This window comes from Pristiophorus japonicus, chromosome 6, assembly GCF_044704955.1.
Source record: "Pristiophorus japonicus isolate sPriJap1 chromosome 6, sPriJap1.hap1, whole genome shotgun sequence".
Taxonomy (NCBI): Eukaryota; Metazoa; Chordata; class Chondrichthyes; family Pristiophoridae; genus Pristiophorus; species Pristiophorus japonicus.
The window spans coordinates 32,197,384-32,217,545 of record NC_091982.1 but is presented as its reverse complement, the minus strand read 5'-3'; the positions used below and the strand labels follow the sequence as shown (position 1 = coordinate 32,217,545).

At 47.4% G+C, this 20,162-nt stretch overlaps 1 protein-coding gene across 1 annotated transcript in view; it reads left to right on the top strand.

Annotated features, from left to right (window-relative positions):
* The first annotated feature begins 4,141 nt into the window (after window positions 1–4,141).
* The window catches only part of LOC139265109 (actin-binding protein WASF3-like), a 105,191-nt gene continuing 89,170 nt past the window's right edge, over window positions 4,142–20,162 (top strand). Inside the window, exon 1 of the mRNA XM_070882014.1 lies at window positions 4,142–4,191. The gene's annotated coding sequence lies outside the window, so the exon portion shown is untranslated. The remainder of the gene's footprint in view (window positions 4,192–20,162) is intronic.

The window sequence follows — 20,162 nt, the reverse complement described above, 5'->3', positions numbered from 1 at the left end:
CCAGTTCATTGAATATATTCAAGAGGGAGTTAGATATGGCCCTTATGGCTAAAGGGATCAAGGGGTATGGAGAGAAAGCAGGAAAAGGGTACTGAGGGAATGATCAGCCATGATCTTATTGAATGGTGGTGCAGGCTCGAAGGGCCGAATGGCCTACTCCTGCACCTATTTTCTATGTTTCTATGTGATGTTAGGTCTCATAAGATATGACTTTTATAGTGTAGAAGCTCCAATACCAATTTCCAATACCAAGCGGCAAGATGTTCATTGTCCCTGGTTTGTAGTCACCCATAACCTACAACATACGTGGGTTGAATTGAAGAACAAAAAAGAGGTGATCACACTCCTGGGAGTGTGCTATAGACCCCCAAACAGTCAGAGGGAGATAGAAGAGCAAATATGTAGACACATTTCTGAGAAGTGCAGTAATAGCAGGGGATTTCAACTACCCTAATATTAACTGGGATAGAATTAGTGTGAAAGGTATAGAGGGGTGCAGAATTCCTAAAATGCAGTCAAGAGAACTTTTTTTTAGCCAGTATGTAGCAAGCCCAACAAGAGAGGGGGTGGTTCTAAACTTAGTTTTAGGGAATGAAGCTGGGCAGGTGGAAGTGGGAGAGCATTTTGGTGCTAGTGATCATAATTCAGTTAGATTTAGGGTAGTTATGGAAAAGGACAAAGATAAACCAGGAATAAAAGTTTTCAATTGGGGGAAAGCCAATTTTACTAAGCTGAGATGTGATTTAGCCAAAGTGGATTGGAAACAGCTACCTGAAGATAAATCAGTGTCGGCGCAGTGGGAGGCATTCAAGAAGGAGATCCTGAGGGTTCAGAGCAAGTATGTTCCCATAAAGAAAAAGGGTGGGACTAACAAATCTAGAGTCCCCTGGATGTCAACGGGCATACAGGGTAGGATAAAAAAAAAGGTACGCTTATGACAGATACCAAGGGCTCAATACTGAAGAAACCCTAGAGGAGTATGGAAAGTGCAGGAGTAAAATTAAAAACGAAATTAGGAAAGCAAAGAGAGAACGTGAAAAAATTTTGGCAAGTAAAATCAAGGAAAACCCTAAGATGTTTTATAAATACATTAAGAGCAAGAGGATAACTAAAGAAAGAGTAGGGCATATTAGAGACCATAAAGGTAATCTGTGTGTGGAGGCGGAAGACGTGGGTATGATTCTTAATGAATACTTTGTGTCTGTTTTCACAAAAGAGAGGGGCAATGCAGACGTTGCAATCAGGGAGGAGTGTGAAGTATTAGATGAAATCAACATAGTGAGAGAGGAAGTATTAAGGGGTTTATCAGCTTTGAAAGTGGATAAATACCCAGACCCGGATGAACTGTATCCCAGGCTGTTAAGAGAAGCAAAAGAGGAAATAGCAGAGGCTCTGACCATCATTTTCCAATTCTCTCTGGCGACAGGTGTGGTGCTGGAGGACTGGAGGACTGCTAACATTCTACCTTTCTTTAAAAATGGAGAAAGGGATAGGCCGAATAATTACAAACTAGTCAGCCTAACCTTGGTGGTGGGAAAATTATTGGAAAAAAATCTGAGGGACAGGATAAATCTTCATTTAGAAAGACATGGACTAACCAAGGACAGTCAGCATGGATTTTTTAAGGGAAGGTCGTGTCTGACTAACTTGATTGAATTTTTTGAGGAGGTAACAAGGAGGGTCGATGAGGGCATTGCGTTTGATGTAGTGTATATGGATTTTAGCAAGGCTTTTTATAAGGTCCCACATGGCAGACTGCTCATGAAAGTAAAAACCCATGGGATCCAGGGCAAAGTGGCAAGTAGGATCCAAAATTGGCTCAGAGGAGGAAGCAAAGGGTAATGGTTGATGGGTGTTTTTGTTTCCAGTGGGGTTCCGCAAGTCCCTTTCTTTTTGTGGTATATATCAATAATTTAGACTTGAATGTAGGGGTTATGATTAATAAGTGTGCAGATTATAAAAAAGTTGGCTATGTGGTTGATAATGAAGAAAAAAGCTGTAGACTGCAGGAAGATATCAATGTACTGGTCAGGTGGGCAGAACAGTGGCAAATGGAATTCAATCTGGAGAAATGTGAGGTAATGCATTTGGGGAGGACTAACAAGGCAAGTAAATACACAATACATGGTAAGTGCAGAGAAACAGAGGGACCTTGGAGTGCATGTCCACAGATCCCTGAAGGTAGCTGGCCAGGTCGATAAGGTGGTTAAGAAGGCATACGGAATACTTGCCTTTATTAGCTGAGGCATAGAATACAAGAGCAGGGAGGTTATGTTTGAACTGTATAACGCACTAGTTAGGCCACAGCTAGAGTACTGCATGCAGTTCTGGTCACTACATTACAGGAAAGATGTCATTGTACTAGAGAGGGTACAGAGGAGATTTACGAGGATGTTGCTTGGACTGGAGAACTTTGGCTATGAGGAAAGGTTGGATAGGCTGGGTTTGTTTTCTTTGCAACAAAGGAGGCTGAGGGGAGACCTTATTGAGGTGTATAACATTATGAGGGGCCTAGATATAGTGGATAGGAAGGACCTATTTCCCTTAGCAGAGGGGTTAAGAACCAGGAGGCATAGATGGAAAGTAATCGGTAGGAGGTCGGGAGCGGATTTGAAGGGAATGTTTTTCACCCAGAGGGTGGCGGGGGTCTGGAACTCACTGCCTAAAAGGGTAGTAGAGGCAGAAACCCTCACCACATTTAAAAAGTATTTAGTTGTGTATTTGAAGTGCCGTAACCTACAGGGCTACGGACCAAGAACTGGAAAGTGGGATTAGGCTGGATAGCTCTTTGTCGGCTGGTGTGGACATGATGGGCCAAAATGGCCTCCTTCTGTGCTGTAAATTTCTATGATTTATTAAGAAAAGTCTATGCCTTCAGCAAACAGTGTAAAGTTAGTGTCCTGTTTTGTTTAATTGTGCACGTATTGACTGTTTATGATAGAAATTGTGCATGTAGTACTTTATTCAATGAATTATTTTTTCTTATCCATGACTTTTCTTATGATAAGTATGGCATGTTAAATTACATTCCTAAGGTTCTACAGGTTATTTGGAACCAAATCTAACATTACATTTTACTAGATCTTTGATAATTGGCGGCATTGGCTATTTTATTGATTATTGAGATAGTAAATCAAATACTTGAATACATTAAAGCATAATACTATGCAGAACTAGAGTTGCACAGTAATGTATTGCTGCTATTCTTACTGCAACCAAGTTTTATTACGTACCCTTTCAGCCACTATGCATGTCAATTGCCCTGCTAATAAACACAAAAACACACAACTACCTACATTTTGATAGCACTGCTAATGTACAGATAGATGTCTCTGAGCACTTTATAGGATGGAGAAGAAATCAGGGGAGAAAGAAAGGGATGATAGAAATGCTTCTTAGGTGCCAAAGGCACAGAGGAAGAGAAGGGATTATATGAGGTTTTTGAACATCTCATCAGTGTCTCATCATGATGTGCCACGTATCTTAGCAACAAGATCAGAGTGACTAAAGTGTGTTTCAATGGCAAGTTAGTTTATTGATTATTTACATTTCTGTTGGTATGATATTTTTGATTAATGACTCAAACCATAATCAATTAACTTTGTTAATTTCAGCACATCAGTGGATATTGTGATGGCTGAAGGCAATAGTCTTTTTTTCATTATTTAGATTTTATTGAGAGTCTGGCCTTGTCTATAAAACCATAAAAGTTCACAGCACAGAAGGAGGTCTTTCAGCCTGTTGTATCTGTGCCTCCTCTTTGTTAGAGAAATACAAAACTAATCCCACTGCCCTGCTTGCTTCCCATAAACCTGTATCTGACTCTCTGGTACCTGGTGTGGGAGTGTTTGATAGTGTGACTGGCTGCTAAAAAAGTTCCATTATCTTATCTTGATGACAAAAAATAATGAGGCTGGTGAAGAAGTACATTAAGGAGTCCCACCAGAGGCTCCACCTTGTACAATATAATTGATGTGCAGTAAGATAATGATTGACTAGTTGATTCACTATTTCATTTTATTCATTCCATTGAAAATGAGTAGAAAGTTTTAAACCTTCCTTTCTAAAAGCATTAGATTAATTAAGCTGTTGACTGTTTTGATACAGTAAGAAGAGAAAAGCTTCAAGCTGCAGAAGAAAGTGGACAAACTGTGTACAAAGGTATAAGCCTTGAATGATACAATTTCAGAGGTGGGTAAGACTCTTGGTAGGCAAATGCTAATTGATTATAGACCAAATGTTATAAGACTGGGGTGTTCAAACTTTTGCCTTCAAATGCCAGGTAGTTGATTACAATGGATGTATAGGGGCTACATATCTATGTTCTTGTTAATTTGCAGGTAGTATTTGAAGTTGTCTATAGTACTTATGTGTTATAATTTCTATGTAATTCTATGTAACGGATCTCAGTGTTCTGATACAGAATTTATCCACCAATCAGTCAATAGGTTTTTTCAAAGTTCCAGCCCACAAAATTCAAACAGCAAACCAGCAAATGAGAAATATGAGTGCATTTAGGACTGGGTTACCTCGGCCTTTGAGGAATAGATTTCTAGGGTTTGGGAGCTACTTGGGCCACATGTTAGACACCCCTCTTTTAGGACACAGTGGAGATTGCTGATAATAGGCTGATGTATAATGGGAATCTGACAAAGACAACGGGCTCAATTTTGCCCAAGCCTGTTTTCTGGCGTATTGCCAGAGTTCCACCAGTTTTTCTAGGCCATAAATGTGCCAGAAATATTATGCCAAAGTTTCTCCGATATATCATTCAAATTTGGCGCCGTGCAGCGTGTCCAGTCACCTCGGGGGGTGGAGCCTGCTGTCTGCGCCGAAAAAACGATGCCGCACCTTCCGCGCATACGTGACAAAAAAAAATGACGTTTTTGACATTATATCAACTGACGCGCATGCGCAGTACAGCTCCGGGTTGGCAATTGGCCATTTTTAAAGAGCCAGTTGTGTGAGAGCGTTGAGTGCTGTGTGAGAGCATTGGAAAAATCAGATTTGCAGCAATACAAGATGCAACGCGGTGCAAGGACTAAGAATTTCTTGCAGGATGAAGTGGAGGCACTAGTTACTGTGATTGAGACCAGATGGCAGGAGCTGGACACCAGCAGAGGTCACATAAAAGTTCCACCCAAAGAAATGAAGAAACGCTGGAACCAAGTTGCAGAAGGTTACTGTGCAGTGGTGACCACCACGAGATCTGGAGGCCAGTGTAAAAAGAAGTGGCAGGATCTTGATCAAGTAGTTAGTGTAAGTAATATTTTCATTTATTCAATGGAATTGCAGTTATAAATGTGACCAGCTGTATATGTCCCACCCAGCAGAAAGACACTGTCTCTAAAAAGTTGGCATTTTCATCTTGGCAGAGGAAGGTGCCACACAACAAAAGGGAAGGAACTCGAACAGGAGGAGGCCCGGCAAATCTGCACCCACTGACACCCTTGGAAGAGAGGGTTGCTGTTTTGATGGGTCCTGCCTGGAGAAAAGCAATCACCACTGCACAAGCTGAGCCCACACTCGAGGGAGAGGGTAAGTCCTGCAAATTCCACAGTCTGGCTTTGCTAAATGTTAAGTACTGCTTGGGATAGCCATGCTTTAGTTCCTGTGGATGTCTCTGTCAGCTACGCTTCGGTTGATGCAGTGTGCTATCATTCATCATGGTCCTTCAAATCAGCCTTCTGCCTGCGCTGTGTGAGCCTATTCATGCCACCCACCTTGCCCCCTCCTCTGCTGCTAACTATTTGTCTGTGTTCTGTTATATTTTGCAGAGGCCAACCCTGACGATGCAGAAGTAATTTCAGACGAGGACAAGCCTGAAGAGAACATCTTCCAATCCCACCCTCTCGACCAAGAGCAGCAGGTGAGTGGGAGCGAGAGGGGGAGGGGTTGGAGATGGATGAAACTCCCACTGTTTTACTGACTTTTGTGGAGGTGCAGGAGTCAGCCCCTTACGTGATTATGGTTTGAGTGATGGTGGGACATTCGGTGGTTTCCTAACGTCCGAGGCTGCAGGTCCCAGTGGTGGGGTGCAGCGAGGCACACCCAGGGCCCCACCCTCCCAGGTTGCAGGTCCCAGTGGTGGGGTGCGAGCCACATCCGTGGGGAGGAGGGGAAGGAGAGCTCGACCATGCTCTCCTGAGGTGCAGGATCTAACAGATGTGGTTCAGATGATGGCAATGAGTGGGGAGAGCATTGACCTTACACGATCACTCCTGAACACCATCAGTGGGGTGGGTGATGGGGTAGCGGGACTGTCGGGAGAAGTAACAGCAATCTCATGAGAAATGGGAACAATGTCCGGGACCATGAGTGAGGGAATATATCAGTCAGCTGAAACTATGTCAGTGACCATGAGGGAGGGAATGTCACAGGTAGCTGATGCGCTGTCAGTGAATGTCAGGGAGGGAATGTCAGAGATGGTGCAAACACTATCATTGAACATGAGGGAGAGAATGTCACAGGTACTTGAGTCAGTTTTGCTTAACATGAGGGAGGGAATGTTGCAGGTCGTTGAGACACTGTCAGGGCATGAGGGATGGCATGTTGGAGTTAGCTGTTGCAATAAGGGAACACGCCCAGACCCCATGCCCATTGACAGAATCAACTGCCATTCCCACTCCAATCCCCAGACCAGCCTCTGAAGAGCCCCAAGCCAGGCCTTCCACATTGCCGCCTGGGCCCTTCACATTGCCACATGCCCCCCCACCCCGCCCTCAACAGGTGCGCACTACCTGAGATCGTAGAAAGAATAAACTGGATACCAACCCCAGAAACACTGCGCCACCGCCTGCGGGCAGGGGTGGTGGAGTCTCCAAGAACAAGTGCGGCGGGCAACCTTAGAATAAGGTGGAGGAGAGATTGGTGCAGCCTTTCTTTGCTACTATTGTTGTTATTATTATTGTTGCTGTTGTAACTGTGGTTCCAAAATTAAAAGATGTTTGTAAGTTATGTAAATGTACAAGTTTAAAAGTTAGTAAGTGATCTTAAAGTTTGTAAGTGATCGTAACTGAAAACTTTAAAGTTTGATACAAGAATAACTTTACTAAAGTTAAGTTAAGTACAAGAACTGTTGGTTAGACTTTTGAATAAAATATATTTTACATTAAATCTGAATCATTTTCATTATTTGTTCCATTATTAACACAACTTTTGAAGTAAACAAGAATCATTTCCATCATTTGTTACATTTACACAAGACAACATTATGGAACAGGTCCAAACAGTCAACATGGTTCATGTGGAATAGTTGTCGCTGAGCCTTCAGGCAGCAAAGCGTTCATGGATGAGCTGCTGACGCAAGGCTCGAGCAATCGTTAAAGGGGCATGACGGCCCGCCCTCCTCCGCCGTCGTGCTTCAGGTTCAAGTACTTGCATGACTTCCTCGTCCTTGTCCTCATCCTTGTCCTCCTGCTCGTCATCTGCAATGTAAAGTCCTTACTCTAGAGTATGAAACCACACGAGGCACATTCTGGGGACAAGGTCACTCTGTGACCTTAACTCTTGATTTACAGGACTCCAAAGACGATGACCCTGCGTGGGACCTCCCTTTTTATACCTGAGTGATCAGATAAGGAGTATCTCCCACAAGTTCACCTCTTGTAGTCAAGGTGTGCATCTAGGTTGAGTGTATACAGTAATACAGTGGTGTTACATTGTGGTTACATACATGACATCACCTCCCCCCAAAGTCTTATTGGGATCATAGGTTTAGTCCTTTAGGTGGTCTATGCTCCCTCGTGGAGCGCCGCAGTTGGGACTCGCCTCAGTTGGGACTCTGGTTGTTGGACACTGACGTGAGTGTCTGTCACCTGTGGTGATTCTGGCCTGTCCAGGCTGACCCGCAGGGACTGTGCATTCTTCTGATTGCTCAAGTTGCTCGTTCACTGGCGGTGTTGTAAGCTCCATCTCATGGTCTTCTTCAGGTTCCTCCTTGTCAATGCTGAACATTATTTTAACTTGGTCCGGATACTTACGGCATATCTGACATTTATTGAGTTTTACCACGATGACCGTATTCCCCACCTTTGTCAATTACAGTGCCCTCAAGCCATTTGGGCCCCATGGCGTGATTGAGGACGAATACAGGATCATTTATTTCTATACATCTCCCCGTCGAATTACAATCATGGTACTCATTTTGTGACTTGCGCTTGCCCTCAACTATGTCGGTCAGGACTGGGTGAATGAGGGACAACCGAGTTTTGAGTGTCCGTTTCATTAGTAGTTCTGCGGGCGGGACCCTTGTGAGCGAGTGCGGTTGGGATCTATAGGCCAGCAGGAGACGTGATAGGCGGCATTGTAGGGAGGGTCCTTGAATCCTGAGCGTACCTTGCTTAATGATTTGGACCGCATGTTCCGCCTGGCCGTTGGAGGCTGGCTTGAATGGCGCAGTCCTGACGTGGTTGATGCCATTGCCCGACATGAACTCTCGGAATTCGTAGCTTGCGAAACATGGGCCATTATCACTAACCAGGATGTCCGGTAAGCCATGGGTTGCAAAGATCGCACGTAGGCTTTCCACGGTGGTGGATGACGTGCATGAATTCAGAATGATGCACTCGATCCATTTCGAGTACGCATCTACCACAATAGGAACATATTTCCCATGAACGGGCCTGCGTAGTCAACGTGAATGCGTGACATGGCCTGGTGGGCCAGGGACACGGGCTGAACGGGGCCTCCCTGGGGACATTACCCAGCTGGGCACACGTCGGCACCTGTGAACACAGTATTCCAGGTCTGAATCAACTCCAGGCCACCAAACGCCTTCATCAGCACAATGCTTGAGTGCTCACTGTGGAGTTCCCTGATGAATGCCTCCCTGCCCTTCTGGGGCATAACTACCCGGCTGCCCCATAGTAGGCAGTCGGCTTGGATGGAGAGCTCATCCATCCGTCTGTGGAACGGTCTGACCTCCTCAGGGCATGCTCCGTGTGCGGGCGCCCAATCCCCAGTCAGGACACATTTCTTAATCAGGGATAGGAGGGGATCTCTGTTTGTCCAGATTTTGATCTGGCGGTCTGTGATGGGGGAGCCTGCGCTGTCAAAGGCATCGACAGCCATGATCATCTCAGCGCTTTGCTCCGCTACCCCCTCAGTGGTGATCAGTGGAAGCCAGCTGAGCGTGTCAACGCAATTATCAGTGCCGGGCTAGTGCCGAATGGAGTAGTCATAAGCAGCCAGCATGAGAGCCCATCGCTGTATGCGAGCTGATGCGTTGGCATTGATAGCCTTGCTGTCTGACAACAGTGATGTTAATGGCTTGTGGTCCGTCTCTATTCAAACTTCTTGCCAAAGAGGTACTGATGCATTTTTTTTACACCATAGACACATGCAAGCGCTTCCTTCTCGACCATCCCATATCCCCGTTCTGCTTGAGAGAGCGACCTGGAGGCATAAGCCACAGGTTGTAGTTGACCCTCAGCATTGCCCTGCTGCAACACGCACCCAACCCCATAGAACGATGCATCACATGTCAGAACCAATTTTTTACAGGGATCGTACAGGGTCAACAACTTGTTTGAACAAAGTAGGTTTCGCGCCCGATCAAAAGCCTGTTTTTGACAGTCCCCCCAAAACCAATCGCAACCCTTACACAGAAGCACATGTAACGGCTCCAACAACGTGCTCAAGTTCGGCAGAAAGTTCCTGAAATAGTTCAACAGTCCCAGGAATGAACGCAACTCCGGTGTGTTGCAGGGTCTGGGTGTTCCTCGGTATCTCGACCTATGATGAGGATATCGTCCTGGAATACGATGGTTGCAGGAATGGATTTAAGCAGGCTTTCCATGTTTCGTTGAAAAATCGCGCTCGCTGATCGAATGCCAAACGGGCACCTGTTATAAATGAACAGTCCCTTGTGCGTGGTGATGGTGGTCAGTAGTTTAGATTCGTCGGCCAGTTCCTGGGTCATATAGGCTGAAGTGAGGTCCAACTTGGTGAATAGCTTGCCGCCTGCCAGCGTGGCGAAGAGGTCCTCCGCTCTCAGGAGCGGGTATTGATCTTGTAGGGACACCCGATTGATGGTGGCCTTGTAGTCGCCACAGATCCTGATAGAGCCATCCGCTTTTAGGACGGGAACGATGGGGCTCGCCCAGTCGCTGAATTCAACAGGCGAGATGATGCCCTCTCTCAACAGCCGGTCCAATTCACTCTCGATCTTTTCCCGCATCACATACGGCACCGCTCTGGCTTTTTGATGCACTGGCCTGGCGTCCGGGGTGATGTGTATCACTACTTTAGTGCCTTTGAAAGTTCCGACACCAGGTTGGAATAGTGAATCGAATTGTTGTAGGAATTGTGAGCACGAACTTTGCTCCATAGATGACATTGCTTGAACATCCCCCCATTTCCAGTTCATCTCGGCTAACCAGCTCCTCCCCAACAGTGCGGGACCATTGCCCGGGACAATCCAGAGCAGCAGCCGATTCACTAACCCATTGTGTGTGACAGCCAATAATGCACTGCCTAGGAATGATTTCTTTAGTGTAAGTCCTTAATTGTGTCTCAATACGTGCTAATTTGGGTCTACTGGCTTTAAGTGGCCATAGCTTCTCAAATTGCTGAACGCCAATGAGTCCCAGTGTCCAGCTCCATGCGTACTGGGATACTGTTTAATAAAACCCTCATCATCATTGGTGGCGTTTTGATGTATGAACTATGAATATTCGCCACATGGACCCGCTGAACCTCGGCGTCCATCGATTTGCCCCAAAAGTCACCCTGCCTCAAAGAACCCTCTTCTGGTCCATTCGCCTCATATATTAGTCTGGTTGCAGACTTCCTGCACATTCGAGCTAAGTGGCCACTGAGATTGCAGAAATCTGCAAGATCTAACTGAGTGTTTTCCCCCACACCTCCAGCATGTGTTAAAGTTTCCATTGTTGGGAACAAAGGGACTATGGCCAGGCATTCCGCGCTGACTGTCTCTTTGACTGCTCTTAAGTGCCCTATTAGTGGGTGTCAATGGTTCCATCCCGGGTCGCATTGTCCACTGTAATGGCGTGAATGTCCGTTCAGCCTGCCATTGTCTCTGTTGAAGTCCTACTCTCGGGTCTATTGCTGCCTGGGGGGCTCTGAGTCGCCTTGATGATATTGACTCCCTGATCCATCGCCGCGTTAGAAGCAGAATTGCGCGTGTATATTATTTTCGTCTCTTCCTCCCCCGCCATGAAAGTTTGAGTTATCAACGCCGCTGCTTCCAAGGACAAATTCCTGGTCTCAATTAATTTGCGGAAAATTCCCGCATGACCGATGCCCTCGATAAAGAAGTCCCTTAGCATCTCCCCCCTGCAGGCGTCTGTGAACTTACAGAGGCTGGCCAAACGCCGGAGGTCCGCTACGAAGTCCGGTATGCTCTGTCCTTCACGACATTAGTGGGTGTAGAATCTGTGTCGGGCTATATGTATGCTACTCGCCGATTTGAGGTGCTCCGATCAATTTGCTAAGTTCTTCAAAGGGTTTGTCCACCGGCATTTCGGGTGTTAGTAAGTCCTTCATGAGCGCGTAAGTCTTTGGTCCACAGCTGGTCAAAAGATGAGCCCTATGCTTGTCGGCTGCTGCATCCCCCAGCCATTCTTTCGTAACGAAGCTTTGCTGAAGCCTCTCGACAAAATCGTCCCAGTCTTCCCCAACACAGCACCATTCCTCTGTGCTACCAGTGGCCATTCTCGTGGGTCGTGAATTCCCGTTTCTCGTCGCCAATGTAAAGTCCTTACTCTAGAGTATGAAACCACACGAGGCACATTCTGGGGACAAGGTCACTCTGTGACCTTAACTCTTGATTCACAGGACTCCAAAGACGATGACCCTGTGTGGGACCTCCCTTTTTATACCTGTGTGATCAGGTAAGGAGTGTCTCCCACAGGTTCACCCCTTGTGGTCAAGGTGTGCATCTAGGTTGAGTGTATACAGTAATACAGTGGTGTAACATTGTGATTACATACATGACATGCAACTTCCTCATCATTATCACCAGCCACTCTCACCTCAGGTGGGTCTTCTCCTACCAGCTGCTGCTACCTCATGATGGCTAAGTTATGCAGCATGCAGCACACAACAGTGAGCTGACCAACAATCTCAGGGAAGTATAGCAAGTAGCCTCCGGAATGGTCCAAGCATCGGAAATGCTGTTTGAAGATGCCAATGGTCCTTGCTATGATGCTGCGCGTTGCAATGTGCGACATGTTGTATTCCCGGTCAGCTTCCATACGGGCTATGCGTAGGGGCGTCATGAGCCAGGTGGTGAGGTCGTACCCTTTGTCTCCTAGTAGCCAGCTCTGCCCTTTTGGCTGCTGCTGAAACATGGCAGATGTAACGGTCTCGCGTAGGAGGAACGCATCATAGGTGCTCCCAGGGTATGTTGCATCAACTGACATGATGCGATGCATGTCGTCACACACGAGCTGTACATTATTGGAGCGGAAGCTTTCCTGTTACTGTACATCTCGGAATCCTCCAAAGGCGCTCGCAAGGTGATGTGGGTACAATCAATGCAGCCCTGTACCTTTGAGAAGCCAGCAATCCTGGAGCCCTGTTACGCATTGATTGGGTGGTCATGGGGAACTTTATGTGGTCATTCCTCCTTTCATAAACTGCAGCTGTCACCTGCCCAATACAGACATGTGTTGCATGTTGAGCGATGGTGCACACATCCCCAGTTGTAGCTTGAAATGAGGCAGAGACATCGAATGAAAGTACAGCTGTAACCTTCACTTCAACTGACAAAGCAGTCCTCCTGATGCTTCTAGGTTGCAGGTCTGCTTTCACCAAATTATAGATCTCAGTTACAACTTCTCTGTGGAAACACAGCCTTCTGACACAGTCTGCATCACTCAAGTGCAGGTACGAACACCTGTCTTGTTATACCCGACATGGGTAAGGCCTCCTGCACAGAACCCTACGGGCTCTGATGTTCCTCATGAGATGACGTCGAATCAAATGTCTCTTACATAGCACCATGATGCAGAAGGCTCGCACAAAATATGGCATTGTCAGTATTGCCCCCATAGTTACATTTTACCTTTGCAAGAAGCTCAAAATGGCAGGAAGGCAGGCAGGACAGGTTATTTGTCGTCTCTCCCGAAGGTCTGTATGGATGGACCACATCCAGGTCTTGTGACTTCTCCCCTCCCCCCCCTGCCGCCCCAACTAATTGCAGTCTTGTGACTTCTCCCCTTCTCCCCCACCTCCCCCAAACTCATTACAGTTTTGTGCCTAGGTGGCGATCGGAAGAATTTTGCTCTGAGCCCGGGGAGGGAGGTGGCGATCGGAAGGTAGCAGCCTTCCGATCACCACCTCTCCCCCCTGGATTTATTTTCCAGCCGAGCCCTCAGCCCCTGTGTCCAGGCGCGGGGCTGATTCTGACGGCCATCGCTACGACCCCCTTCCAGCCCTACTTGAAGACGTTCGGTGGTGGCGTGTGAGTAAAAAAAAAATGAACACTTCAGAAATCCAAGAAACTTCCATGTACTCCGTTGAAAGGTAAAACTAGTTGAAGTTTATTATGGATATTTCAGGTGTTGGAGACTCCCTCCAAAAACTTCGATGAAAAACAATGGTGTCTTTCAGCGCCAATTTTTCAATGTGCGCTGCTTTCTGTTAACTGACCAGAAGGTTTTTCAGGAGTGGCCAGATACATCGACCTAGGATAAAACATTTTGGGGCAAACTGTGAAAAATGCTGAAAACTGGCGCAGACATGAGGGAACATAAAAAAAAACAATGTAGAAAAATCGTATCTAAACCAGTTACGCTGGTGCAGATTCAGGGGGAAACTTTGAATTAAATAATTACGCGCAAATGACCCAGGAAAATATTATGTAACATATCTGGTTGACGGTTTACAGTGATGTAAATGATTTCTAAAATTGTAGAGGCTTATTTTTATTATCTTTGGGATAGGAATTCTTTGAGAGGTTTTGTCATGGAGCTGACTCACCTTGTCATAATTGTTTTAGTTAAAAGCAGAAGGAACACAACGCTGTATGTGGCCCTTCTCCTATCAGTGGCAAGATGCATTTCTACTCCGTCATTTTCATGTTGGTGAACAATATCATAGGCAATCCCTCGGAATCGAGGAAGACTTGCTTCCACTACTAAAGTGAGTTCTTTGGTGGCTGAACAGTCCAATACGAGAACCACAGACCCTGTCACAGGTAGGACAGACATTCATCGGGGAAAGGGGAGGGTGGAACTGATTTGCCGCACGTTCCTTCCGCTGCCTGCACCTGACCTCTTCACGTTTGCAGCATTGAGATTCGAAGAGCTCCATGCACTCCCGGATGCACTTTCTCCACCTAGGGCGGTCTACGGCCAGGGTCTCCCAGGTGCCAGTGGTGATGTCGCTTTGAGGGTGTCCTTGTAACGTTTCCGCTGCCCACCTTTGGCTCGTTTGCCATGAAGGAGCTCCGCATAGAGCCACTGCTTAGGGAGTCTCGTGTCTGGCATGTGAACTAAGTGGCCTGCCCAGCGAAGCTGATCGAGTGTGGTTAGTGCTTCAATGCTGGGGATGTTAGCCTGGGTAAGGACACTGATGTTGGTGCGTCTGTCCTCCCAGGGGATTTGCAGGATCTTGCGGAGACATTGTTGGTGATATATCTCCAGTGACTTGATGTATCTTCTGTACATCGTCCATTCCTCTGATCCATACAGGATGGCGGGTATTATTACAGCCCTGTAGACCATGAGCTTGGTGGTAGATTTGAGGGCCTGGTCTTCGAACACTCTTTTCCTCAGGTGGCCGAAGACTGCACTGGCGCACTGGAGGCGATGTTGAATCTCCGCATCAATGTCTGCCTTTGTTGACAAGAGGCTCCTGAGGTATGGGAAGTGGTCCACGTTTTCAAGAGCCGCGCCGTGAATCGTGATGGCTGGGGGGGCAGTGCTGTGCGGCGAGGATAGGCTGGTGGAGGACCTTTGTCTTACGGATGTTGAGTGTAAGGCCCATGCTTTCCTATGCCTTGGTGAATACATCAACTATATTCTGGAGTTCAGCCTCAGAATGTGCGCAGACGCAGGCGTCGTCCGCATACTGTATTGTATAAGTAGGCACCTTTAGTAATGACTCCACGAGGCAGGGTATGATACTTAAACTGTGTAGACCTGTAGTCCTTTATTTGCAGCTCCTGAGTGCCGACAACAAGCTGTGAGTTCCCTTTTATACTGGGTTACCTGCCGTGTGCAGGCAACCCCTAGGTCTCCAGCAGCAGCACCCTCTGGTGTACCGGTAAGGTGTGTGCAGTATAAGGGTACATTCAATGTGGCATAACAGTGTTACAGACATCACACAGTAAACAGGCATGCACACACAACAATACTCTCCCCTGAGCATTTTTCATATCCTTATTGTCATGACCAGGGGAGGTGATCAGTGGTGGGCTATGGGGGGTTGTGGTGAGGGTTGTGTGGTTGCCAGGTGTGACCCCTGTGCTTGAGGCTGGCCTCGTATGTTTCCCCTCCCTCACACACAAACCAAGTGGCTGTCACTGTTGTGGGATCCCTCGGGGAGGTAGCCACGGCAGCAGTGGGTGGTGTGTATAAACTGTAATGTGGGTAGTTGTGGGGTGATGGGCAGGGCCACAAGACTGGGTAGGCTCCGTGTCCACCAATTGGGATGAGGGTCAGGCCATCCCAGGGTTTGCCAGGGAAGCTGGAGGGTATTGGCCTCACACTCCTGGTGTTGGCCCTGGTGGCCAGGGGCTGTAGGACTGGTCTGGTGCAGGTTGCCATTGGTGGTGGCTGGGCTGCCCATTGACCACTGTCCCTGTAGTGGGTCTGCTCCCACTGCCTGTGTGTGTGTCCTGCAAGGGGCATCACATTCATTCCAAAGGTCCAAGCTACATGGTCCGGTAGCCTGCTGGACCTGGGGGTCTCCCACAGGGGGATTCCATTGGCATTGGCATGGTCACTGTAGGACCCAATGTCCTTTGGCAGTGTCCTACTGGTATACATGACACCTTGGCTCTGATCACACATAGTTGAGCCTGCATTATACATTCTAGCATTTGCATCACTTTTGGGTGTCCTGGTTTCAACAGACATGGTTACATTAGGTATTTCACAATCTCTATCATTACTGTTAAGCATAATAAACTTGTTCTTAACCTTACTGACACCTGCATTGATATCATTAGTCACATTAGTTAAACCAGCATCACAATTCATTGTTTCATTGCATACATTTTCATACTCGCACCCTTTAATCGCATCTTTAGCTTTAAAGTCTGTGTACTCAAATAGTTGAAACTTCCCCTTTAAATTTCTTTGGTAACCGGTCTCCTTTAAGGGAGCCTTCAAATCCAATTGGCTGCTCAGTGTCATGTGATGCTCCTCCATGCTCACTGGTGGCATGGCGGTCGCCATTTTGATTACAAGTGTTTCTCCTTGTGCTGCTGGTGCTGCAGCCATTTCCTGGCTTTCCAGCAGGAGGGCTGTGGTGGTTTTTTCTTCCACAGGGCCACTTCGCCTGATGTGGACCTGGTTCATCCAATTCCTGCCCAGCAGCGTGGCTACAATCCACAAGGGGAGTTTGTTCAACATGCCGCCCTGGGAGACCTGGACGTCTACACTGCCAACGATTTGGATTTTTCCTTTGGTATAGGTGAGCAGCTTTGCCTGGACAGGAGACAGTTTTGGTCGAGTGGCAGGATTCATCCAAATTTTTTCAAAGGTCATTTGGCTCATCACAGACTGGCTCGCCCCTGTGTCGATCTCCATGGAGACTGGGACCCCATCGATGTCCACTTCCATCATCCAAGGAGAACTTCCGGTGGAGCAGGTAAAGATTCCATACTCTTCTTCCAGGGGTTGAGCAACTTCCTCTTCATCTGTTCAGCCTTTTCTGCACATTCTCTGAAGATGCCCTTTCTCTTTGCAGCCTTTGCATGCATAGTCTTTGTAGCGGCACTGGTGGGCCCTGTGGTTTTCTCCACAACGCCAGCACGGGGCCATCCGATTTGCCCCATGTGACAGACTCAGGGTTGCGGGAATCGGGGCAGCATTTCTGCCTTTAGAAGTATCCATGCGGTGCACTGCTCTTGCCGATTTAGAGTCCTGGGTCAGTATTCGCCTGGAGTCGCTGGCCGAAACCATGTAGGCCTGGCTCACTTGAATTGCTGCTTGGCTCACTTGAATTGCTTTCTGCAGGGTGACTGTGATGTCAGCCTAGAGCAATTTGTGTAGGAGGCCTTAATGGCCGATTCCAATGACAAATGTGTCCCTTAGTGCTTCATTAAGGTGGTCGCCAAAATCACATGATGCAGCTAGTCTTCTTAAGTGTGCAGCATACTTGGCAATTTCTTGGTCCTCAGGTCACCGGTAAGTGTAGAACCGGTGCCTGGCTGTGAGGATGCTTTCTTTCGGTTTTAGTTGTTCCTGTATGATTGTTACAAGTTACTCATAGCTCTTGGTGGTTGTCTTCTCCGGGGCTAGTAAGTCCCTGACGAGACTGTAGATGGTGGGCCCACAACTGCTAAGCAGGATGGCCCTGCATTTGTTCAGTAGTGTGGCCGGTGTGTCCACGTCCAGGTTGTTGGCTATAAAGAAGTGTTCCAATCTTTCCACAAAAGCATCCCATCTTTCCCCTCTGTAAATTGCTGAAGGTTGCTGAGGTTAGACATGTTGAGCGTGTAGTTCGTGACCTCGTATTCCCGTCGCTAGTTATTGTGTATCTAGGCACCTTTAGTAATGATGCCACGAGGCAGGGTATGATACTTAAACTGAGTAGACCTGTAGTCCTTTATTTGCAGCCCCTGAGTGCCGACAACAAGCTGTGAGTTCCCTTTTATATTGGGTTACCTGCCGTGTGCAGGCAACCCCTAGGTCTCCAGCAGCAGCACCTTCTGCTGTACCAGTAAGGTGTGCGCAGTATAAGGGTACATTCAATGTGGCATACCAGTGTTACAGACATCACACAGTAAACAGGCATGCATACACAACATACTGCATCTCAACGACAGAGGTTGGGGTGATCTTGGACCTGACCTGGAGGCGGGGTAGGTTAAACAGCTTCCCACTGGTTCTGTAGTTTAGTTCCACTCCAGCGGGGAGCTTGTCGACAGCGAGGTGAGTTGGAGCGATGATGCAGCCCTAGTTGACCCCAGTCCGGACGTGAAATGGGTCTGTAATGGATCCGCTGGTAAGGATCACGGCCTGCATGTTGTCGTGGAGCAGGCGAAGGATGTTGACAAACTTTCGGGGGCATCCAAAACGGAGAAGGACGCTCCATAAACCCTCATAGTCGACAGTGTCAAAGGCCTTTGTGAGATCGAGAAAGGCCATGTATAAGGGCTGGCGCTGCACTCTGCATTTTTCTTGCAGTTGTCGTGCTGCAAAGATCATGTCCGTTGTTCCCTGTAGGGGATGAAATCCGCACTGCAACTCCGGGAGGAGCTCCTTGGCCACAGTGAGAAGACGATTGAAGAGAACTCTAGCGACAACCTTCCCAGTGGTTGATAGCAGGGAGATTCTCCTGTAGTTGCCGCAGTCGGATTTGTTCTACTTTTTAAATGGACACATTCACTGCACCCCTGAGATCTCCCGGCATGCTCTCCTCCCTCTAAATGAGAGAGATGAGGTCATGTATCTGCGCCAACAGCGCCTCTCCGTCTTATTTTAGTGCCTCAGCAGGAATTCCATCCACACCCGTAGCCTTGTTATTCTTGAGCTGTTTTATGGCTTTTCCTACCTCGTGCAGTGTTGGGGTTTCACTGAGGTGGTGGCGGGTTGCATGCTGCGGGATGGAGTTGAGAAGACTCGAGTCAAAGGCAGAGTCTCGATTGAGGAGATCTTCGAAGTGCTCCTTCCAGCGGGCCCTGACAGCCTCGGTGTCCTTGATGAATGTTTCCCCATTCTTGGCCAGGAGTGGGGTGGGGCCTTGGGAGTTTGGACCGTCGGTGGCCTTGACTGCGATGAAGAATCCTCGCGTGTCGTGGCTGTCGGCTAGTTGTTGTATCACCTGCGCTTTCTCCATCCACCACCTGTTCTTTAGGTCCTGGGTTTTTTGTTGGACCTCAGCCTTGAGCCATCTGTAACATTGCTTTGCAGCTCCCGAGTTTGGTTATTGCTTGAAGCTAAGAAATCCTCTGCACTTACGATCTATTAGTTCTTGGATCTCCTGATTGTTTTCATCAAACCAGTTCTGGTGGTTTCTGGTTGAGTAACCAAGTATCTCTTCACAGGCACTGGTTATGGCGGCCTGGAGGGCAGACCAAGCGCTGTGGGCATTGAGCATCTCAGGGTTATCAAAGCACGCCAGAATGGCTGAGAGGCACTGGCTGTATAGGGCTCTCTTAGCTGGGTCTTTAAGTGCCCCGGTATTCACTTTTTTGCGGCACTGCTTCTGCTGTCTTCTTTGCTTTGGGGCTATGTTAATATTGATGATGGATCGGATTAGGCGATGGTCCATCCAGCAGTCGTCAGCTCCTGTCATGGCGCGGGTGATGCGCACATCCTTGCGATCCCTGGCTCGGACGGTGACATAGTCCAGCAGGTGCCAGTGTTTGGAGCAAGGATGTTGCCACGATGCCTTGTACTTGTCCCTCTGGCGGAACAGGATGTTGGTGATGAGGAGTTCGTGTTCTAGACATAACAATAGAAGCACTAAGTGAACAATAAAAGCACTTGCAGCAACCCCAACCAAGTACAGTTTGTGGCTTATGCAATGCATTAATTATATTTGAGTCAGATAACATGAAAACCAGTAATGTATTGGGAGGTGAGCTTGTTTTTATGGTGTCAGCTGTGGCTCAGTTGGTAGCATTCTTATCTCTGAGTTAGAAGGTTGTGGGTTCAAGTCCCACTGCAGGGACTTGAGCACAAAATCTAGGCTGACGCTCCAGTGCTGTCCTGAAGACCAGGGGAGTTCTCCCCGGTGTCATGGCCAATGTTTATCCCTCAATCAACACCACTAAAACCAGATTATCTGGACATTATCACATTGCTGTTTGTGGGACCTTGCTGTGTGTAAATTGGCTGCTGCTGCATTTCCTACATTACAACAGTGACTACGCTTGAAGTACTTCATTTGCTGTAAAGCACTTTGGGATGTCCTGGGGTTTTGAAAGGCGCTATATAAATGCAAGTTTTTCTTTCTTGCAACAGCCCGGGTCAGTTATCTCCTAAACCACATATCAGTAATGTGTTGAAGCAACTTTA